The sequence below is a fragment of the Bubalus bubalis genome, chromosome 10, assembly GCF_019923935.1.
Source record: "Bubalus bubalis isolate 160015118507 breed Murrah chromosome 10, NDDB_SH_1, whole genome shotgun sequence".
NCBI lineage: Eukaryota > Metazoa > Chordata > Mammalia > Artiodactyla > Bovidae > Bubalus > Bubalus bubalis.
Genome location: NC_059166.1, coordinates 74,584,265 through 74,609,071, shown reverse-complemented (window position 1 = coordinate 74,609,071; position 24,807 = coordinate 74,584,265). Strand labels below are relative to the sequence as shown.

General features: G+C 38.0%; 2 long non-coding RNA genes across 3 annotated transcripts in view; one reads left to right on the top strand and one right to left on the bottom strand.

Annotated features, from left to right (window-relative positions):
- LOC112587647 overlaps window positions 1-4,411 on the bottom strand; it is a 154,469-nt gene extending 150,058 nt beyond the window's left edge. The window contains exon 1 of one of the 2 annotated variants that reach the window (XR_006542461.1): window positions 2,943-4,411. This is a non-coding gene — a long non-coding RNA (uncharacterized LOC112587647). The remainder of the gene's footprint in view (window positions 1-2,942) is intronic. The other variant, XR_006542462.1, reaches the window with a different exon arrangement.
- Window positions 4,412-10,439: 6,028 nt separating this feature from the next.
- LOC123327760 lies at window positions 10,440-23,273 on the top strand. The gene is made up of 4 exons (XR_006542460.1): window positions 10,440-10,565; window positions 15,226-15,296; window positions 22,013-22,063; window positions 23,139-23,273. It is a non-coding gene; the product is annotated as an uncharacterized LOC123327760 (long non-coding RNA).
- Window positions 23,274-24,807: the final 1,534 nt, after the last annotated feature.

The following is a 24,807-nucleotide window of genomic DNA, read 5'->3' as shown; positions in this document are numbered from 1 at the left end:
GAGGTACTTGTCACCTGCCCTCTGAAACATGGATTAGAAAAGAGCCTCAACAGCCTCTTTCTCAGCAGTTGTTTCTCCCGGATTTCTTTTGATCAGTATCAGAGTCTCTAACTGGCAGTCTCTCTGGATGCCTGGACATGCTTCCAACTTTACAGGGTGGTGTCACTTACTCCCTGAGTCCCCTCCTACACCAGGCACACCTGAACAAGCAGAACTCTGGGCTTCCTGGACTTAACAATGCTGTCATCAAAAGTAGCCTAGAATTACACATGTGTAGCTAGACATCTCTGTTTAGTGTTCTCTGTATAGTGCCACACACAGAAGTATACCCAATGTTTTCTAGTGATCAGAACCAACCTGGTGATTTGCATCTTTTCAAATGTTATTAATGCCATCGTGGACAGTTTTAATGCTTTTTTACCTTATTCAGATACTGACCCAAGATTTCCAACAGGACTTTTTCTTGTGTGTGTGAGAGAGACTATTTGAGAAGATTATTGCAGTGGTGGGCAATAAATATAAGTGGGGAAGGGAGACTATTTGCAAGGGAGGAAGGCTCCACACATGACATCTATAAGCATCTCAAAGGTCACACAGAAAATGGTGTTTCACAGAGAAGAATCAACAAAGCTAGACAGAAGTGAGTATAGGGAAGTGGGCTGAGCTGCTGAAGGTGTGATCAGATAGCTGATCAGGAAATGATTTGTTTTTGTTTTTTCAATTGTGATATAATTGACATCTAACATTATATTGTTTCAGGTACACAACATAATGATTAGAAATATGCAAACATTGTGAAATGATCACCACAAAGTCTAGTTAATACCTGTCACCTTACAAGCTGCAAACACTTTTTTTCCTTATGATGAGAACATTGAAGATCCACTCTTGGCATGGTTCGATTTCTGGGTCAGGAAGACACCTTGGAGGAGGGCATGGCAACCCACTCCACTATTCTTGCCTGGAGAATACCATGGTGTGAAGAGCCTGGTGTGCTATGGCCCATAGGGTCATAAAGAAGCAGACATGGCTGAGTGAATGAGCACATATACATTCATCCTTTCAGACTTCACCAAAAATGTGTGGAATTAACTATCCAGTTATTCTCCAGGACTCAATAAACTGTTAAATATTGTTTAAAAAAAAAAGTCTATTCGGAATTTCCTGGTGGTTCAGTGGTTAAAAATCTGCCTGCCAATGCAGGAAATGCAGATTTGATCCCTGGTCCAGGAAGACCTCACATGCCTTGCAGCAACTACGTCCAGTCGTCCAGTACACCACAACTACTGAGCCTGTACTCTAAAGCCTGGCAACTGCCACTGCTGAGCCCATGAGCCACAACGACTGAAGCCCGCACGTCCATAGCCTGTGTTCCCCAGCAAGAGAAGTCACTGCAATGAGAAGCCCATGTACTGCAACTAGAGAGTAACCCCTGCTCACCACAACTAGAGAAAGCCTGCACGGCAATGAGGAGCCAGCACAGTCAAAAACAAATAAATATTTTTAAAGAGATCTACTCTCTCAGCAACTTTCAAATATGCAATACTGTATTATTAACTACAGTCACCATGCTGCACATCACATCCCCAAGGCTTATTTATTTTATAACTGGAAGTTTGTAACTTTGACCCCCTTCACCCATTTTGCCCACCTCCCTCTGAAACCACCAATCTGCTCTCTGTATCTACAAGTTTGGTTTTGGTTTTGTTTTATTTTTCAAGATTCCACTTGTGAGATCATAGCCCACTTGTCTTTCTCTGTCTGAATTATTTCATTTAGCATAATGCCCTCAGGGTCTATTCATGTTGTTGCAAATAGCTCATCTTTTTAAATAAATTTTTTCTCCTTTCTCTCATCTCCCAACCTCCTTCACATGGCAAGCTGGAACTCATCACCTCATTGTAACAGTGCAGGGAAAGGAGAGATGAAAATAAAGCATAATTCCTAGAGTAGAATATTCTTTGGTTTGGCTTTGTACTATGATTCTAGTCATGAGAAGACTGTTGCAACAGCCTTGATATTTCTTATGTGATGGAAAAGAAACTCTGTCCTTTATATACTTTCGATGTACTTCTCACCTACAAACACTCATCATATGTCTACAACTCAGGGTCTAAAATGATCTATATTTATTCCTGCTTGCTTTATAATTAAGATATATTTTATTTATTTTTTTTTCATGTTGATTTCTCTTTAATAATGACTTCCCTGCAAAATTATCTCACTATTTTGGACTCTAAGGACTCCTACATCAATGATTTGATCTAGGTTATTTCCCAAAAAGTAAGGAAGACAGTTTATGGAAAGCTATTAGAGATATTTGATTATTTGACTTTACTGTCATGGAGATAAAATATTAAATTATATTTTTGAAAATCTACTGAATTAGAAGAAATTAGAAGCAAGACAAGTCAGCAGTGATAAAGAATCCACCTGCCAATATAGGAGATGCACGTTCCATCCCTTGTCTGGAAGATCCCCTGGAGAAGAAATGACAAACCACTCCACTACTCTTGTCTGGGAAATCCAATGAACAGAGGAGCCTGGTGGGCTGCAGTCCATAGGGTCGCAAAGAGTCAGATATGACTGAGCAACTAACCACAAGCCAAAAGGACATTAGGTTTCTAAGTCTCGTTTTCTAACGCTATGAACACGGCCTACTACATTTCAAACAATATGCTTAATATTTTGACAATTATTTTATTTAATATGCACAATAACACTGTGAAATAGATATTATTATTTCCAAGGTTCATACTAGTGCTTAGAGATATTAAGTGATTTTTCAGTATTTCACAATACTATTCAAACAGGACCAACAGATCACATAGGAGTCAATTCCACAAAAGTGGTATTGTTAGCATGATAAATTCTAGAAAGTAACATGTTGTGTATTATGCTAAGGCATGTAGAAACTAAAAATAGATTATTTCTATACTTACAGTTTTCAGTTATCTTCCTCTGCCTGTGGTGAATTTAAGGTCATCCTCTGAGCACTCGTTTACTGGAGTGAAAAGTTTGACTCTTGGTCTCACAAAGGAGCCTGTTTTTCGACGTATGAATTTCCCATTGATATGTGTGCATAAGAAAAGAAGAGCACTATAAGTATTTAAGAGACGCTTCAGAAAGGAAAAAAAAAAATATTCCTTACAGACCAGAGCATAGTGTTTGAGGCCACCTTATCAAGAAAGCACTTGTTCCTGTTCTTTCTGTGCTCTTTTATTTATTTATTTTTCTAAGTAAAACAGTAAATTCAAGGCCTGCTGAGTCATTTCATGGTGTTCTCTCATATCTTGGTATTGACCATCTTGAAATTAATAATTACTCCCAAGCAGCCTTAGCTGAGTATATTCTGTGAGCCAGGATTTTGTTTGCTTTAAGCTGCTCTGCTCCCCATACAAGTCTCATGAGGTGGATAGTATTAGCCACCTACTGTCACATTGGCAATAACTAAAAAGGTAACTATAACGTGGAGAGATTTCCATCCAGTAGGGGAGAAAGCCAGGATTTGAGCCCAGGATTCAAACGTTTATGATTTCCAATCTGCAATGAGTTATCTCACGCAACCTCCAATAACTGACAGAATGGAAGATTTTAGTGTCACTACTTCACATACTGGGGATTTAAAACAACAACAAAACCCAACGAAAACTCTTGAAAGTTGGATCAAGGGTAGATGGGTCAGAAGTTACAGCCATCCGCCTGAAAGTCTTCCCTGAAGCAGTCAGTGACTGGGTACAGATTGTGCGGCTGACACCAGCCAGATTTCACGCATTCATCCTTCCTACCCATTGAACTTTCTCATCCTATTCCTCATTCCCTCAGTAGTCTACATTTTCAGGTATCATCTATTCATTTTCCTCTGAGTGTTAATTACCCTTTATCTTTTTTTTTCCTGTCAAAAAATGGACTTTACTATGCACCTGTTTTAATTCATGTATATTCACAAATGAGTGAATGTGAGTGTAGACTGTATACAAGAGGATGTGACAAAAAATATTTTTGCTTTGATTTGTTTTGTTTGTCTTCAAAAATAAACTTCTAGAATACGGTCTTGGCCAGCCAAGGTATGGCCAGGCCAGAGCTGTGACCCTGACAGTCCGGAGTCTCCAGTGGACCCCACCCAGGTGGGCCGCATTTTACTCTGGGACTGGCTGCCCAGGAAAGTTGCCATTTCCTTCAGTGCTTGCTGCTGGTATTTTATTTAAGAAGCAGTCTTCTAACCAACCGCTGATGTTTACACATGCATTTTCTAGTGGAGAATCCTGCTGCTTCCATTGCTACTCCCTCTGGTCAGTTTAGTCGCTCAGTTGTGTCCGACTCTTTACGACTCCATGAACTGCAGCACGCCAGGCCTCCCTGTCCATCACCAACTTTCAGAGTTTATCCAAACTCATGTCCATTGAGTCGGTTATGCCATCCAACCATCTCATCTTCTATTGTCCCCTTCTCCTCCTGCTGCCTTCAATCTTTCCCAGCATCAGGGTCTTTTCAAATGAGTCAGCTCTTCGCATCAGGTGGCCAAAGTATTGGACTTTCAGCTTCAACATCAGTCCTTCCAATGAACACCCAGGACTGATCTTCTTTAGGATGGACCAGTTGGATCTCCTTGCAGTCCAAGGGACTCTCAAGAGTCTTCTCCAACATGACAGTTCAAAAACATCAATTCTTCAGCACTCAGCTTTCTTTATAGTCCAACTCTCACATCCATACATGACCACTGGAAAAACCGTAGCCTTGACTAGATGGACCTTTGTTGACAAAGTAATGTCTCTGCTTTGTAATATGCTGTCTGCTGCTGCTGCTGCTGCTAAGTTGCTTCAGTAGTGTCCGACTCTGTGCGACCCCATAGAAGGCTGCCCACCAGGCTTCCCGGTCCCTGGGATTCTCCAGGCAAGAATACTGGAGTGGGTTGCCATTTCCTTCTCCAATGCATGAAAGTGAAAAGTGAAAGTGAAGTCGCTCAGTCATGTCCGACTCCTAGTGACCCCATGGACTGCAGCCTACCAGGCTCCTCCGCCATGGTATTTTCCAGGCAAGAGCACTGGAGTGGGTTGCCATTTGTCTAGGTTAGTCATAACTTTCCTTCCAAGGAGTAAGCGTCTTTTAATTTCATGGCTGCAAGCACCATCTGCAGTGATTTTGGAGACCAAAAAATAAAGTCTGACACTGTTACCCCATCTATTTGCCATGAAGTGATGGGACCGGATGTCATCATCTTCGTTTTCTGAAGGTTGAGCTTTAAGCCAACTTTTTCACTCTCTTCTTTTACTTTCATCAAGAGGCTTTTGAGTTCCTCTTCACTTTCTGCCATAAGGGTGGTGTCATCTGCATATCTGAGGTGATTGATATTTCTCCTGGCAATCTTGATTCCAGCTTGTGCTTCTTCCAGCCCAGCATTTCTCATGATGTACTCTGCATAGAAGTTAAATAAGCAGGGTGACAATATACAGCCTTGGCGTACTCCTTTTCCTATTTGGAACCAGTCTTTTGTTCCATGTCCAGTTCTAACTGTTGCTTCCTGACCTGCATATAGGTTTCTCAAGGGGTAGGTCAGGTGGTCTGGTATTACCATCTATTTTACCTCTAATTTAATCACTAAGAAATCTGCCAGGATTCCCCTGATAATATTAGGGCAGCAATCAATTTCTTCCCCAACAGAGCTGATACTCGATCCGATTGTCCCTTCTATTTTCAGAGTTCAGAACACTTTTTATTCAAAAAGTAAAGTGACAAGTCTTATGGTAAACACCCTTAAGGGAAAAGCTGTGTGGAATAATGAAAAGGGCATTAAGTTTGGAATCAACCAAGTGACCCTGGATTTGAATCCCACTAGGAAAACTAGGAAAAGCCATTTAACTTTCCTGATCTCATTTTGTTCAATAATACAATGATATTACAAGGCCCTTACCAGGCTGTGAGGATTCAAGAAGAAGTGCCTAGCCACTCTACCAAGCACAGAGTGGCAGCTTAATAAATACAAACTAGTATTATTAAGTTATTTGAACCACATAGAAGTCATGTAAAGTGAAAAAAAACACAAATTTTTGTTTTTCAACATTTTCCCACCAGGTACCTAACGCTTCTTATTGGACCTCAATGGAGTTAATCATTCTCACTTGTGCCCGTACATTACTGGATTTATCACCTTGCACTGAAATTTCATATTTATGAGCTTGACTGCCTTTTTTAGACTATTAGTTTTTTCAAGAAAAAAGCGCACATCATTAGCATGGCATTTTCAGTGATTAAAGCTGTTCTAGAACTTACTTATGGTGGTCAAATTTATGTCTTGACTGGGCCACAGGGTGCCGAGACATTTTGCCAAACATTATTCTGTATGTGTCTATGAGAGGGTTTCTGGAGGACCTTAATACCTGAAACCATTGACTGAGTTAAGTAGATTGCCCTCTGTCATGTAGTTAGACCTCACCTCATCAGCTGAAGAGCTGACAAGAAGAAAAGGCCTGAATAAGAGGAAAGTCATCTTGCCTGAGTGTTTGAGCTGGAAAATTGGTCTTTCTCAGCCTTCAGACATGGACTGAAACGTCAGCCCTTTTTGGAACCTGAGCCTGCAGGCTTTCAGCCTGGAACTTACACCATCAGCTCACGTAGTTCTCAGACTGTTGAACTCATAGGGGAATTACAAACACGGTCTCCATCTTGCAGACTGCCCATCTTGCAACTTCTCAGCCTCCATAGTCATGAGAGCCAGTTCCTTACCATAAATCTCTTTATAGATAAACACATGTATCCTATTGGTTCTGTATCTCTGGAAAACCCTGACTAAAGCAACACTAAACTACTTAACTGATATTTGGTGCACTGACCTGATCTCACAGAAGGAAAAGCACACCACCACACTGGTTTTGCCTTTGCCTTATTGCTTTGTGAAAAACAAAAGACTTTTGACATTTCAAATGTCCCCAAATAAAAATTGCCCCCAATCCTATGGTCAAACAGACTTAAAAGAGAAAAATCTCTCCCCAGTTTATGAGTTCTCTGGGAGGGACAGCTCTTTTGATGGATTTTAAACATTCACCTCAGAAGAAGAGGTTTAGAGTTTTGAACTGAATCTCAGCCTTTGATCCTCAAATCAATTTCTGATGGAGAAACGCAGCTCTGGTTTTGACTGGAGGAAGCTAAAACATTGAAATGAGGTGTTTTTTTTTTTTTGACATTAAACAGCTGTTTTTAACGATTCCATGATTTCATTGTAAGTGAATAAAACACATGTGGATTACATTTTCTTAACATGCACAGGTTTGAAAAATTAAGGAACCTGGTTTGGGTTTGATTGAAAAGTTTTTGCAACTCAATGCCTAGCTCCATCTTCCATGTCTCTACCTGAATGTTTTCTTCTTGCAAAATGTTTTGACCTCATGAACTCAACATATACAAGAGTGATCACTAGAATGTGAAAGATGTTGAAAATCAACCCTGGAAGAAGTTTTTTCCTGAAATTTAATGAACACCAAGCCAATCAATAAGCACAGCTCCTGAATTTCTCCTCCTGAGAACCCCATACCACCAAAAAATATCAAATTATTTCCAAATTTCTTTAAAATTGCCATTTTAAACACTATGTCATTGAAGTGTGGATCTTAATCCTAAATCTAATATTATTTCTAGATATATGAATTGTTTGATCCTTTATTTTGGGCTTCCTGGGGGACTCAGATGGTAAAGTATCCTCCTCAATCCAGAAGACCTGGGTTTGAAAGCTGGGTCAGGAAGATCCCCTGGAGAAGGGAATGGCTAGCTACTCCAGTGTTCTTGCCTGGAGAATTTCACAGACAGAGGAGCCTGGCAGGCTACAGTCCAAGGGGTTACAAGGAGTCGAACATGACTGAGCAGCTAACACTTTCACTTTTCAGTTTCACTGGTCCTTTATCTTTGAGGGTAGTTATTTCACTTTGTTAAAAACAAACAACAGTTTTCTTTCAAGTGTAGGATATTTTCAGGAGAGAGAAAAAAAAATACTGTTGCTATGTTCCGGTCCAGAAAAGGTAGTGAATTATGTGCATTCAAATGGCCTTCTCTTTACATTTCTATAAGAACTGTGAATTCTGATTTTGGAAAACAGAAAGTTCACTTGGTCTTGAGTTCAGAGGCAAGAGTCACACAATAAACATTTACTGCACACTTTTCTCATTATTTCCATTTTAAATTGAAGGTTTCTCTTTATGAAACTGTAATTGTTAAATAGGAGGGATTTGAGAGGGATTTTAAGGGCTCAAAAATCAGTGAAAGCATAGATTCTGTGTTACTGCTGAGGTGGTGAAAGGTCACACGGGGTAACTGGAAGCTCTGGAGGGTCCCAGGGTGTACATGTCCATGCAAGCTTGCCACCAGACCACTGTGGTCTGCTCTGTGCACAGACATCCTGTGGTTTGCTGAGTCAATAACTGAAGCTCCCAAAGCTTCTTCCCCAACAAAAATATGAGCCTTAATAAAATTGTACTGACTTTGTGTGTAAAGAGTGCAACAGTGCGAAAGAATCAGTGAAAGAAGAAAGCATTATTAGGCTTATCACAGCACTGCCACCAACCACAATTATTAAGCACCTACTATGTGCAAGGCAGTATTCTATGCCTGTTGGATACAGAGTATAAGATGTAACCTAATACCTGTATTCTCTCTCTCTCTCTCTCAGCTGTGTTCCCAGCATTTTGAGTACCTTTTAAAAATATGAGAGAATAGTTTGTGTTGTCTTAGTTGCTCAGTCGTGTCTGACTCTTTGCGATCGATCCTGTGGACCGTAGCCCACCAGGCTCCTCTGTCCGTGGGGTTCTCCAGGCAAGAATACCGGAGTTGGGTTACCATTTCCTTTTCCAGGGGATCTTCCCAACCCAGGGATTGAACCCAGTTCTCCTGCATTGCAGGCAGAGTCTTTACCATCTGAGCCACCAGGGAAGCTATGAGAGAATAAATGAATATTTATTGAATGAATTAATTATTAATTACTTTAAAGGCACAGACTCAATCACTAAAGGATGGCAATGGTGTGAGAGAAAGAGTTAAGGAAGAAAACTAATGTTTCTTGAGTCTTTATTGTGTTCCAAGCCTTATGTTATATATTTTACTTACTTTATGTCATTTCAACCTTACATTAAACCTGTGGAGCAGATGTTATTATTCTTGTTTTAAAGATGAGGGAATTGAGGTTCAGAGAGGTTAAGAAATTTCCACAGGGTCACATAGCTAGTAAATGATAGAGTTGGGATTTAAAGAATTTGGCTTCAATGCTGACAGTATTTGTTGAGTGATTACATGTGTGTAAGAGTCTGAATAAGGGGGTAACTGATCATGCACTACTACAAAGGAGTGGGAAACATGAAGAAGGAAAGTTTGGGGATTGGGGAAGGAATAAATGTGAGTTCGGTTTGGGCAAGTTCAGTTTTTGTTGTAATCATTTGCTTATGAGCCTGGAATTGGGGTAAAAGTTCTGAGATAAAGACAAATACCTGAGATTAGATTTGCTATGGAATTGCTATGACATTTATAATTGACTTTAAAATACTTCCACATATACAGTGTGATGTTCCATGTAGGATACTTAGGTTATGATCCAGATTCTGCTCATCTCCAATCACGCCTGCATAGGCCAAGAGAAGTAGCTGACTGTCTACCCAAGAAACCTATTAGGCTAAGTGAAATATGCCAGACAGAGAAAGATAAATACTGTATCATCTCATTTACATGTGAAATCTAAACAATCAAACTCACCAGAGAGTAGAATGGTGGTTGCTGGGGGATGGGAGAAATGTGGAGATGTTGATCAAAGAGCATATAATTTCATATAAAACAGGTAATCAACAAGGGCCTACTGGGTAGCACAGGGAACTCTACTCAATGTTTTGTAACAACTTCAAAGGGAAAAGAATCTGAGAGAAATATGTATTCAGATTATGTATATATATAAACTGAAATCACTTTGCCATATACCAGTAAATAAAGTACAAACTTACAATTATAAGAGGACTATGTTCTGAAGATCTAATGTACAGCATGGTAACTATAATTAATAATGCTGCATGTGGGACTTAACTGGTGGTCCGGTAGTTAAGACGTGAGGCTCCCAAGGCAGGGGGCCCAAGTTCAATTCTTGGTCAGGGAACTAGATCTGACAAGCTGCAACTAAAGATACTGTGTGCCACAACTAAGACTTGGTAGAGCCAAATAAATAAATAAATATTTTTAAAAATAATAATAATGTTATATTGTGTACCTGAAAGCTGCTAAGAGAATAGCTCTTAAGTGTTCTTACCACATACACAGACAAAAAGAGATAACTGTAAGATAATGGATGTATTCATTAACTTGATTATGGTAATCATTTTACAATGTACATGTATATCAAGTCATCTTGTGCACCTTAAATATATGCAATTTTGTCAATTATACTTCAATAAAGCTGAAAAAAAAACAAACCCACACCTCAGTGTCTTCTCAAATGAGAAGCATCTGAATGAGCAGCTAACGCATGAAGCAAGAACTGAAAGCAGAAAGAAGATGGGTCAAGAGGACAGGCGGGATAAGCAAACAAAACAGGAACAAAACAGGTAAGAATGGGCGTGGGTGAAGTGTGGGTTTTTTTCTGATTTCAGGTTCACTGCAAGGAGGCAGGGAGAGGTGTGTGTGAGGTGGCAAGGCTGAAGCAACTTTGCTATGGTAAAATGCCAAGAGGGAAAGAGAAAGCCTAAGAAAAGTAATAATAATTTGGGGAATTGGATATGACAAAGCACTTCTCCGGAAAGTTGGATTCTTTTCTATCTTCTTTTGATTCATCACGCTGATTCCGTCCTTTATAAGAACTGAAACTGAAATGTAGTTGATTACTGATTATTAAGAAGGATATTGACTGAGCACACACAGCAAAGGGATATCGTAGAGACAACTCATAGGGAATAAGTGTACTGTCTAAAAGGCCTCCCACTGGCTTTCCCGAGCAGCTATCCCCAACCAAAGAAAAGTATTAATATGTTGCTTAGCTTGCGTCTTTCCAAAAGTGGTAGAAGGACCAACAGCTATAAGCTCTATATTTACAACAATATAAATACTACTAAATAGGGTTTATACCTTGACATAATGATATAGCTTAACTCCTGAAAAATTAATATACAGAAAAACTTTGCATTTACATCAATCAAAAAGGCATTTCTGTATACTTCACGGAATAATAAACTCATTATCTTTGATCTGAAGAGAATTCAGGAATAATCCAAATCAAATCTCTCTTTGTGCTTTATTTTTTATTTATCCTAAAATGAAGTGCTTCCCTTAAAAAGAAAAAGGAACTTCTATGTGTGCTTTGCTTGAAATATTTGAGGAATATTCTATAATTTTATTAATGTGTATGACTTAAAATAGGATTTTGTGTTTGGGATATATATGTAGAAAATATAAAAAGATCTTTGGAATAAGGATTTGAACATGTTTTTCATATTTACTCCTGTAGAATGTAGCCATTAAGACCTTCAAACCTTTCTCTCTCTAACAAGAGAGGCACTGTGTCCGTGGCTGCGACAAGCATCCTGTTTACAGCAGATCTCCTTATAAACCTGGAGGTATTGTGCTGCTCACATCACAGCGGCAGACACGTGTGCAGGCACTAACATCCTGTGTAGATTTGAGTTTCCAACATGACAACACTGTGTTCTGTGAGTAAGTGGGAGAATTCTCTCACAGGCGTTCAAACAATTGGCTATCACACCTTTTTGAAGTTCACAGAAATCATTTTGGTTTTCAAAGACTTTCCCAATAAAGGAACAATAGAGGCTAGAATTTTCACACAATCATTTGGCTGTTAGAAGTGACCAAACACAATAGCTGTGTTGTCATAAATTAACGTTTATGTCATTTAAGAATCTTTGGTGGAGATTTGAAGAAAATGAAAAAAAAAAAAAAAAAAAAAAACTGGGGGCAATGATCTAACGTTATTGTCCTTCATTTTTCCCAAGCCAAATTTTAGAAATCCCTCTGTTCATTTAGGGGGAGAACAAGAGAAAAGGAGATGAATATCTCTTTGAAAATGTTTTTCTAATACAAATTTTAGAACTATCTCCAAATGCTTACTTAGAGGCGTAGACTCAGACTTCCTACACTGACTTAAATGTTAGGATTGGTTATTTCCAAATCATGCTTTTGGCATACAATAAAAGACAATTATCTCCTTCAGTAATATACAAACTAATTAGAAAAGAGTGTGGGCTTCATAAGTAAGTAAGGCTGTGATGCCAGTTCTCATTAGAAGTGCTCTGAACATCATTCCCTAGCTCAAACAAAGCCAGGTTATAGTGCCTTCCCGCTCAACATTGCTCATAGATAAAAGAAGCCACCGACCTGCAATGAGAGGAAATAAGTCACCATTACTCCATCTAAAATTAAAGGACCTATTCTTGCTTTACAGTTTATCAGATGTTTGGTCCGGAAGCTGATTGTTTTAAAAAGTCTGTCTAAACATAGTATATTTCCTAAAGGCATGTTAGCAAACTAAACACTTGCTTCTAGTTACAACATCCTAAATTTTATTAACATAGCTAAGATAAGTGAGTAAACAGATGTGATGCTAGTCAGTATGCATCTTCCCCAGGAATGCAAAACCCATGCCAGAAAATAATTTATGCTTTTTACTGTAAATTGTTAATTATCCACTACAATAAAGATTGACCTAATACTAAATTCTTGGAAGTGAAAAGCAACCTTCCATTTGTGCATGTAAAGTCATTACTTAAGTGAAAGTCACTCAGTCGTGTCCGACTCTTTGTGACCCCATGGACTATACAGTCCAAGGAATTCTCCAAGCCAGAATACTGGAGTGGGTAGCCTTTCCCTTCTCCAGGGGCTCTTCCCAACCCAGGGATCGAACCCAGGTCTCCCACATTGCAGGCGGATTCTTTACCAGCTGAGCCACAAGGGAAGCCCTTAACTGTCTTTCATTCTAGTTCCTGATAAAATTATTTATATAGTTGTGAACAAGAATGAATGAATTGATCAAACAAATAACTATCAGAATCCTGTCCCCTATCATTTCTTACATATACTTGTGGATTGGTTTTCTAGTGAAGAACAACTTATAGAGGTGGAAACTTGTGTAAGCCACAGTATTTATTTTTTCAAGATTGTTTTTATTCTATAAATTGAAAAAGAATCCACTTTTCCAAACTGAAGTTTTTGCCTTTGGAGATTACAACAGTTTTGCTCTATTTTTTTTTTTTTTTAAGTCCCCCATACCTTTTGCTCTACCCGAATAAAAACTATTTGGCTGAAATTTATTTTCAACACATGCCTAAAACATCTCTTGAAGAAGCTCAAAATAACAAAGGAAATACTGAAGGGTTAATGACTCTGACTTCTACAATTATTTAGACCTTTGAAGAAAATTAAAATGACCAATGTGTGTGGTAAAGGCTCTTAAAATATTTTTAATGAAATAGAGATTAGTTGATCTAGCAGGTAAACACACCATTCTGGTGTGTGTTTGGGTAAAGTGGAGAAGGATTTTAATAACACAGGCCAGTAAAACAACATTTAGTAATTCTGGAGTTGTCTTAAGTAACTGGTTTTTACAAAGCATCAGTTGTGCAATGCCACTGAGTCATTTAGGAAATTATGAGCCTGAATCCTGCAAGATGCCACCATATCCAATAAATACTGTGCTTTTCTTCTTTGTCTCTTTCAACACATCTGCGTGTCTTCTTGGTTTGAAGGTCATCCAGCTGCCATATGAGTCACCATTGTTAATCCTTCCTATAATTGATTTTAGTTTTCCTCCTTTCACTTAATAATCTGCAGAATTTTGGTTTTTGGTTTATTCTGGTTTACTGGATGATATAATGAGACAATGATCATACAGCTTACAATTTTTGAGTGTTGCCTTTCATTCAATTAGCCTAACTGTTAAAAATAAGCTACATGTGGCTGTAAGAATCACTTAGCCAAAATACTATCATTTTCTTAGAAAGATATTAAATAGTTGATAGTTTGACTTTTAAAATATCATTAATACTTGTCAAGAACCATGTAAATGGTATTGTATACATTTTTAAATGTTTAAAATGGTTAGGACTAATGTTTTATTGTGAGAAAAACAATCCCAAAATTTTAGCAAAAAAGAGTAAAATATCTATAGAAATGTTAATGTATAATTTTTCTTTTTTTTTTCATTCTGTTTATTTTTTTTTTGCTCTTAAACTTCCATTGATTATTTTTTATTTTTTTAATTTATTTTTTTATTTTATTTTATTTTATTTTTAAACCTGAAACACTGTATTAGTTTTGCCAAACATCAAAACAAATCCGCCACAGGTATACATATGCTCCCCATCCTGAACCCTCCTCCCTCTTCCCTCCCCACACCATCCCTCTGGGTCGTCCCAGTGCACCAGCCCCAAGCATCCAATATATAATTTTTCATCTATTTTTTATTGAAGTAGAGTCGATTCACTAATACAATGCTGTGTTAGTTTTGTCAACATATGATTCTTAAACCACTTGGAAAATTTATGTGAGTAGTTTATGCCTAAAGTTTTTTTTTTCTTAATTAAATAGATTTTAGGTTGAGCTATAACACTGAAAAATAAACTACTCAAGAAGATCAGTTTTGATATACTTTTTTTTGATTCATCAATAATAACATTGGTATTTTATAGTAGGCTCAAAGTCCTTCATTTGACTTCAGAAATACTGCTAATAGGCAAAAGATCGATTCTTACACATGTCAGTAGGTCATCAATGCAGAAAACAAGTATTAAATTCCTGCTGCATGTTCTGTACTGCTGCTGCTGCTGCTAAGTCGCTTCAGTCGTGTCCAACCCTGTGCGACCCCATAGACGGCAGCCCATCAGGCTCCCCCGTCCCTGGGATTCTCCAGGCAAGAACACTGGAGTGGGTTGCCGTTTCCTTCTCCAATGCAGGAAAGTGAAAAGTGAAAGTGAAGTTGCTCAGTTGTGTCTGACTGCCAGCAACCCCATGGACTGCAGCCCACCAGGCTCCTCCGTCCATGGGATTCTCCAGGCAAGAGTACTGGAGTGGATTGCCATTGCTTTCTCCCATGTTCTGTACTAATGCCTTGGAAATTAGGTACAAAGGAAGCAAAAGAGACTGCTCTATCTTGGAAGAATTTCTAAACACCTTGGCATAAAAGAACGAGTGACTTTCATTACCTCTTCCTCCTCTGACCATTTCTTAAATGCAGCTCATATTTTCTTCTCTTTCACTCAGCATCTTCCATGGACATCAGTACCTTTTCCCAGCAAGTCCAAGACCCAGGGCTCCAAAATACCACTCATAAGGTAATGGGTTCAAAATCTGTATTTTTTTGTCCCCAAACTTTGCTTAAGCCTTCAAGGTTGTGTTTTCCTTTGTCTTCTGGATAAATCCATGTCTGTGGCCCTTGGGCTCTTGAAAAGCTGCAAGTTGATGCATCCTCTCTAACCGCACCAACCTGTTTCTTCTATTCATTCCAAGTCTGTCAGTGGCTCACAAAACCAGGAAATCTGGAGTCCTTCTCACTCATACCACAGGACTAAGCTCTATCTAGTCTCCCTCCAAATATCCCTCTATGACAAGTTCCAGGGACCTGTGGCAGATTTCACCAACTTTCATTTAAATTATGAGGGTAGCCTACCTGGTCTCCCTGCCTCTAGTATCTCCCTTTTTCCTCTTACCTAAACATGTCATCTTAGTTATTTTCTTAAAATTCAGATATCATCACTCATATAACTCCCATGATTAAAAGCCTTTAGGCTCCATGTGCCTACATAACAAATTTCAAAATCTTGATCTTGTTATAAAGCCTCTTTCTTGCTTAGCAACAGGTTGTACTTCCAGCTATTTGCCTGTTTCCATGTGTGCATGCTAAGTCACTTCAGTTGTATCCAATTCTTTGCAACCCCATGGACTGTATAGCCCAGCAGGCTCCTCTGTCCATGGGATTCTCCAGGGAAGAATACTGGAGTGGGTTGCCATGCCCTCCTCCAGGGGATCTCCCAGACCCAGGGACTGAACCTGTGTCTCTTGTGTCTCCTGCATTGAGGAGTGGGTTCTTTACCACTAGTGCCACCTAGGAAACCCCCTTTTCCATAAGCAGTACCTGTTTCTGTTACAGGATTTCAGTTTTTAGAGCACACTGAAGTACTCTGTGGGACTTTATAAAAGTACAAATTGCAGGACTCCAGAACCAAAATCTTTTTAGTAGAGCTTGGGAATCATTTATTCTCACTATTAATCTGTCCTAGAATCCTCTCCCAAGATTTAGCCCTCACCCTTCTTGTCCTTTAGCAAATTTCCACTTATCCTTTAAGATCTTGGTCCAGTATTTTCTACCCAAGATCTTTCCTGCCCTCCCCACAGAAAAGAAGCCACTCCTTAGTCATGGTGCCCATGAGACTTTAAATATTATTCAAATACATAGATTGATAAATTATTTGTGTTAAAACTATATCCCTTATCCCCCTTCCTATTTTATGATTCTGCACAGTATTTATCATCATCTGCCATATTATGTATTTTATTTATTTATGTTTCCACCCTCTAGTGTGTATGCTCCAATGGGTAGGGTTTTTTATTCCCCAACTCTTTAATAAATAAAAAAAGATCAAAGAAAAACCTGTGAGAGAAAAACTTCTGTCACCACTGTTGAAGAAAGCTACTCAAGACCATGCAACACAATGAAGAAATAACCATCATCTTCAAAAATGAGAGATGGCAACATTTTCAGAATATTTTGCATCAGACCATGAAGGATAGCATGAAATTAAAACATACTATCAATTTTGGTTTTGTTTCCATAAATGATATCTTCATAATATTCAGTTACATAAGTTTGCTTCTTTCTGCTATTACAGACTTTGCCCTGAACTGCTGAGCAAAAAATTCTAGGCTCTAACTCTGGTTCTGTCTGCAGAATACTGAGCAACCTCCTTTCACCATTGTTCTGGATCTTGTTTTCTTCTTCTTTAAAATAAAGGAGCTAAATTCAAATGAGTAGTTTATAAGCAGTTGGTAGTAGAATTCTTTTTACTACGTAGGTAAATGGGAAATAACATATATTTGGGGTGAAAAGTCTCAGCCCATCTTGACCCTCAACAGTCCACTCACCACTCTGATGATCCTAGGGCTCCCAGTTCTGGGTATGTCTTTTTCAAAATGTTCGAGGTATAAATATGAAATGTATTTATGAAACAAGTATATGTATATATATGATCTGCCATGTTCACAAATATAATAAAATTAATTGGAGGAAGAAACATGAACTAAAAATGACCATTTATCTCTTGTCTTCTGTTTTTCGATTATACCAAGAATTCACACCAGTGATCTTATAATCTTCTACAGTATTAATTCCCCTCTCACTTTCTAGTGCCATCCTCTGTGTGGCCTTGCTATTACCTCACTCATTTAACACACTTCTGTTTAAAAAAAGAGAAAAAAAAACCACTTCTCTTGTTTACTTCTATGTCCAATGATCACATTCAATAGTTTTCATATCTCTGAATCTACATGCTATCTCCCATTTACCTAGGATCAATGTCCTTCAGTTCATTTCCTCTCCCAGTTCAGATCCTATCTGTAAGATCTATAATAAATCCACTACTGATTCTTGCTGAGAGGTTAACATGCCTCATATAGTCAGAAAATAGAAGAATTTTTGTGTGCCTGTATATGGTTGGGGTGGAGGAAGTTGCAGACAAGCAACAAACCAAGCTGGAGATAAAACTCCAGAGTAAATCAGATTTCTAGTAACATCCCTAGCAGTGTTGATAGAAAATGAATCCAAGGGTGGGAAAAAAGCAATACGGTCCATAGCATGACAAAGAGAGAGGGTGGAAGGAAAATAGACTTTTATGTCACAAAGCTGTCGGAACATGCAAAGTAGGGGAGGGAGGGAGTATGAAAATGATAAGACTTGGGCCAGTCAGCTGGCAGGGAAGGGAGTGAGAATCAGCTGACAAGCACAGATGACTGGTCTGTGAAGCACTTGCTTTTAATACTTCTCATAATCTTCCAGTGCCTTATTTGTTCTATTAAGTATTCCCCAAACTCCTCCTCATACCAGAAATATTTACAGTCTTAGTGACAAGCTCAATACACACAGAGCCTCTATTTTAGAATGTGCTCTGTTCTGTTTGGGTCACTGGAGACACTGATTCCTTCACAGGTGCTATGAACCTTTCTTGATATGACAGTCCTACTGATACTATATGTCTTTGCAACATGCTGGTTTCCTCATAATGGATTGATACGTTTTTCATCCTGCTTTTGCATACGCTGAACTCTTCTATGCATTTTGCTGGCCTTATCTCAGTGAAAGCCCGTGAGTCATGTGCTGAGCTTTCTGAGTCATACTCTGTCCAGTTATGTGAATTACCCTTAATTTCTAGCTATCAGTAAAAGCCTTGCCTCCCCAAGAGCTTTGTTTTCATTTTCCTTCCTAGAACTTGGAACGCCATTAATTGGTAGTTGATAACTTCCATAAGTGTGCATTTTACACAAAGGAGTAAAAAGTTGGCTCAATGACAGACAAAAAGAATAAAGAAAGTTGGCACTGAATAGAAACTGTACTGTGAAAGTCCTTAACACTGAGAGAGCAGAGATTTTGTAGATAACGTCTCTTGTTTGCTTCACTGTAAACCAATTGGCTTCACCTTCTAATGGTGGATCACAAATGAAGATGACAACCCTGGAGAACTTGATAGATGTGGCAGGGAGAGATGGGAAGCAGATGTCTTCATCATTCATGTATCCAAGGTGAAGTTATTGTACTAGAAAGGGAGGACTGGATTAAAGAGAGTAGAAGGCAAGCACCACGTGCTTCTGTGATAGTCTGGTCCACCAGAAGGAAAACAGCCTGAGGTTGTAACACCATTTTATATCTTGACATTGTTATTTAAAAAGCTTTGTGAGCTATTGGCATCCAAGAACCTGACAGACGTACCTAGCACTGAACTATCTGGTCTAGGAAACATGTAGACAAGAGTCTGAGAAATTCATTTGTATGTTAGAACAGATAGGGAGGAGAACTTATTTAATAGTCAAAGTGTTTAAAAGGAGGACCTTGAAAGTAGGCCTAACATTTCCTTTTTTCCCCCTTTATTGCTCTACTATTTAATTTTCACTAGTTTACTATGGTTATTTCTTCAGTAAAGTTTAATTTTTTTATTAAAATTTCACCTAGTTTTCCAGGCTTTTAAGTGAACAATTCTTTATATCCTGGGAATTGAACAGACTCTTACTCAGAATAGTTTTATATGTAGTTAACACTTTACCACTTATTCTCAATGGATAATTAAGAGTTCATTTTATTTTCTGTTGTAATATATTTTGTTTCTTTTCCAGAAAACTCATCTACTTTTGGTCTATAGCAAGATATTGATAAAATGTGAAGGCTGAGTGTTATTTAGCATTCAGGATAAAGGCAGTCTGTGGTTTCATTTTTATTGTGTGTCCGACTCTTTTGTGACCCCACGTACTATAGCCTACCAGGGCTCCTCTGTCCATGGGATTTCCCAGGCAAGAAAGAATACTGGAGTGGTTTCATACTTTTTATATATTACATATGGGACTAATTCAGAAGTAGATTGTTCTCGAATAGATATGCATTATGTTCCACTTTAATGAAAATGGATCTTTGTTCTTTCTCCCCTTTACTTTTCCTTTGAAGATTATTCATGGCATCTCAGCAATTGTACCAGAACTGTGATCAATGTCATGGATAGGAAAAAAAAGACATATTCCTTGCTTTCATGGACCTTAACATCTAAAAACAAACTACATCAAAGTTCTCCCTTGGAGAACCAGAAGAGTGGGTCAAACCACATGGTATCTAGAAGAAAGCTTTCTAGTTCTATACTTTCCTCTCTTCACGTTTTACTGGCCAGCTGTGTGCCTCCTCTGCCATACATCGAGTGGACAGAAAGTAGTTCTAGGCAAGTGCCCACAGCACATGGCAGTCCATCTGAACACCACTGGCCCCAGGTTAGAGAGGAAGAATAGAGTAGCTACCTAGTGCAGAGGGACTGAGCAGTTTCCCATCACCACGCCCCTACTAGGTAACTACAAGGAGAGGCGGTCCCAGGAAAACATCAGTGCTTGGTGCAGTTTGGGAGTGGGGAGGAAGGTAACAAAATGCAATAATAGAGGCTCTTCTTTTTTTGTGGTCACCTTCCAACACACATCATCTTTACTAAGAGGAGGATCTGCTAGGATCTGGGCTGCCGTCTCTCCTTTCAGGTACATACAACCAGCAGGAAAGATGGCAGTTCCACAAACATGAACATAAAACAAAAACTAAATAAACATGTGAGGAATGCAAGTGCAAGCTCTATGAAAGAGTCGACCTATCCATAAGAAAGCAAAATTAATGGCCTAGGTAGGGTGAATTACACAAAATATCCCTATCAAGAATAAGGAGAGAATGCTTTAGATATCAAACAGTTTAAAAGAACTCAAGAGCTATTAAGGAGGAAAAATATAATATTGAGAAAAAAGACTTAATTTCTTATGGAGATTAAGAAAAAGTATCAAAAATTATTTCAGAAAAGTTCACAAGGGAGTCATCTGATTAATATTGATATTCTCATGCAAAATGAAACATTATTTCTATCTAATCGTTGAATATATATTAAAAAGGTCCTCAAACCTTCCTTGAAAACTCATCTTTTGGAAGAAAGAAAACAGATAATTCTTGGCAAAAAAAATTGTTTTTTCATAAATGACACAAATAATATACAAGTATATACTTACTGAATAAACGGAACACAGAAGTATGTAGAGGCAAAAGTGAAAGTCTGGCTTCAAAATCACTCTCAGCACAGTTTGCTTTCCTTTTCTAATATAAACAAGATAGTACCGTGTTATTCTGTAACTTGTTTTTCATATAAAATATATATTTCTATGTCAGTACTTGTAACTCATCTCTTCTTTTTTAAATTATTTGTCTTGATTTTCTACTTTATTTTAAAAGTGATTGTATGTATTCACCATAAAAAATCAAATAACACCAATATATACAAAACAAAGTCAAAATCCTCTTTCATCTATCAACCCCTTATCCTTTAATCCATTTATTGAATACATACACACGTGTAAAAAAATGTATTTACGTTGTTATTGGTCAGTTGCTCAGTCATGTAGGACTCTTTGTGACCCCATGCACTGCAGCACCCTAGGCCTTCCTGTCCTTCACTATCGCCCAAAGTTTGCTCAAACCCATGTTCATCGAGTCTGTGATGCCATCCAGGCATCTCATCCTCTGTTATCACCTTCTCCTCCTGCCTTCCCGAGCATCAAGGGCTTTTTCAGTGAGTCAGCTCTTCACATAAGGTGGCCAAAATATTGGAGCTTCAGCTTCAGCATCAGTTGTTCCAATGAACATTCATGGTTGATTTCCTTTATGATTGAGTAATTTAATCTCCTTACAGTCCAAGGAACTCGCAAGAGTCTTCTCCAGCACCACAGTTTGAAAGCATCGATTCTTTGGCACTCAGCCTTCTTTATGGTCCAGCTCTCACATCCATACATGACTACTGGAAAAACCACAGCTTTGACTACATGGACATTTGTTGGCAAAGTAATGTCTCTGTTTTTTAATACGTTGTTTTAAATTTCACGGCTACAATTACTGTCCACAGTGATTTTGGAGCCCAAGAAAATTAAGTCTGTCACTGTTTCCTTATCAATTTGCCATGAAGTGATGGGACCAGATGCCATGATCTTAGTTTTTTGAATGAGTTTCAAGCCAGCTTTTTCACTCTCCTCTTTCACCTTCATCAAGACGTTCTTCAGTTCTTATTCTCTTTCTGCCACAAGGGTAGTGTCATTTGCATATCTGAGGTTATTGATATTTTTCCCAGCAATCTTGATTCTAACTTGTGCTTCTTCCAGTCTGGCATTTTGCATGACGTACTCTGCATAGAAGTTAAATAAACAGAGTGACAATACGCAGGCCTGACACACTCCTTCCCCAGTGTATTTATATATATTAATTAATTAATTTGTTTGTTTCTAGTGCTGTGAATTCAAACACTGAAAAAAGAAAAAGAGGCTTCTACTCAGACAGGTAACGAGAAATGAATACCCTGGTTTGCATTCCAAAACCACTATATACATGTAAACTCTTCTGTCGTGGTTCGACTATAAATGGAATCAGATTGTATATATGACCACCATGGTGTATTTTTTCACTTAATAATATTTCTTGGCACCATCTCAGGTTAGCATATGGAACTCACTTATCGTATTGATGAATAGGAATTCTTGGTTTTACCATTCCAGCCCAGATAGCATCTAGGTCTTTCATCAGAACTATTTGGAATGCTATTAGATTGAACCTAATTCTAAAGATAAAATCACATGTTTGCTATAAAGATTTTTCTGTGTAAACAGTGATAATACAGAAATATCTGTTTGGAACAAACAGTAGCAACTATATGCAGTACTGGAGTTTTTCTTTCATTAAAGCTTATGGAGTTTAGTAATATCACAGATACATTCCATCATCCAGACAGCTCTTGGCCTTTCCAAAACTGTACTTGAAAAACTGGAATGAATTATGATGAAATATTAAGTAAGTATTAGTCTAAATAATTTTCTACCAAAAATTTGGAAAGGCATATTTAGGGGGTTTTCACAGACACAAAAGAAACAGATAGTTAGAATAACTTAAACTTTAGTAATCACTGCAATTCAGAAGTAGTCGTTTCCTTTCTTCTTCTTGTTTTCATTGAAATAGCCCTTGTGGGCTATGTCTCTGGTTTAGTTTAACTATATTAATAACAACGTATTGGTTGGTTGTTAAAAAAAATACTATTTTTCCAGAATTTATACTATTACACTCATGAAGTTTTATAGAATCACTGGAAAAATCTAGAGATATAAAATTATTTCCATTTGGTTCTTCAAACACAGGTCTGTATTTTTCTTTTTAACATCGAGCATTAAACAAGCTAACATTTTTATTAGACTTATTAAGCAGATTTTAAAAAATCAAAATTTTTACAAGGAATCTTTTTCAATTACTATTTTTGTTTCAATTACTTTATATTTGAAGAAATGAGAACAAAGAGAAAAAAAAAAGATGAAACAAAATGTAGAATATAAAGACAGAGCAGTAAGGAGTTTCATATGCATTTCAGCGAGAATAGTATCCAGTAAAAGACAAGAAATCCTAGGCTTCCCTGGTGGTCCAGTGGTTAAGATCCGCCTTCAGCGTGCAAAGATCCCACATGCCAGGGAGCATCTAAGGCCATGTGTCACAACTACGGAGCCTGTGCTCTAGAGCCCAGAAGTCATAGCTACTGAGGCCCAGGAACCCTAGCTGTGCTCCACAACAAGATAAGCCCCAACAAGAGAAGCCCCCTTAATGAGAAGCCCGTGCACTGCAAGGAAGAAAGACCCCCACTCTCAGCAACTAGAAAAAGCCCACATGTGGCAATGAAGACCTCCCCACCACAGCCAATAAATAAATAAATCTTTTTAAAAACAGACAAGAACTTGCTTCCAACTTACAAGTGATTAAATAAATACTAGTTAAATTAACCAAAGCTTCATGTTTTCATTACTCAAAACAAAATAATTCTCCCTCCCGCTTGGTTCCAACTGGTTGTTTTTATGTAGTTTCTGCTGCTACACCTGCCTTCTTTTAGAGAAAGAATATCTTATTCCCCTTGGTCTCCTCACAGTGAGACACACAGTAACACCTTGTGAGTGCTCAGCACAGTACTTGTTGAATTAATAAAGTAGCACATTCACAGGTTTTTCTGAATATTAGCTCCAGGCTGGGGCAAGAAAAGGAACACAATACTATTTTGCAATGTTTCTCCCTGGAGTAGTAAAAATGTGCAATCCCTCTCATCTTTGTCTGCGTATCACATTCCAACTGACAGAGAGTCATTTTCATCACGCTGTTGGATGCCCCAATATTTTTGTTTTAGGATCTTAAAAGAAGAGAAAGCTGACAGTCTGACTTGCTTGACTCTTTTATGTCAAGCTTGCCTTTGGAATATTGCACAATTATAGTAATAACTTACAAAAATATCATTTTGCATTTTGTAATACTTTATGGGATAAAGCACTTTCGTGTATATTATTTTATTTAACCTTCATAACAACATGGTATCATCATTGCTGTTAAGAAACAACATACAAGTCTTGTAAATGAGAAAGAGGGGTGATAACATGTGCTTTTAATGTCTCACTGGAGCATTGTTTAACAGATTCACTTAAGAATTCTTGAAATCTCTAGAGCAATGAACTTTCTTTAACATACTTTTTATTACTAATCAGAGTCCAAACTCTCTAATGTTACATTTTACTTTGTGGATTTTGTCTTCTAGAGATACAAATAATTTCTCTCTGGTTGAAATTATAACCAACAGATACGGTTTTATTGTCCTTTAGGATTTATCCAGGTTTGTATTTAACCTAAAAATTCAACATTTTTTATTCAATACATAGCAATGCTCAGTTCCTCAAATGCCTTTTGTAGCACTTTACCAACCTTCTTCCCTTACTGATGAGATAAATAAATCTTCGACATGTATTTATTCTTTATTTGTATAATACCCATGTTCTTTAATGTTCTTGAAAAATTATTCTTTGATATTATCATGTTCATCCTCAATAAGCTTCCTTAAATCAATTATGAAAAAAGAAACACAGTGGAGCTATTATATACAAAAACAAAATAGAGACACATTAAAATACTATAGCCATGGACGTCCTTGATGGTCCAGTGTTTAAGACTCTGTCTTCCAATGCAGGGGGCATGGGTTCAATCCCTGGTCAGCGAACTAAGATCCCACA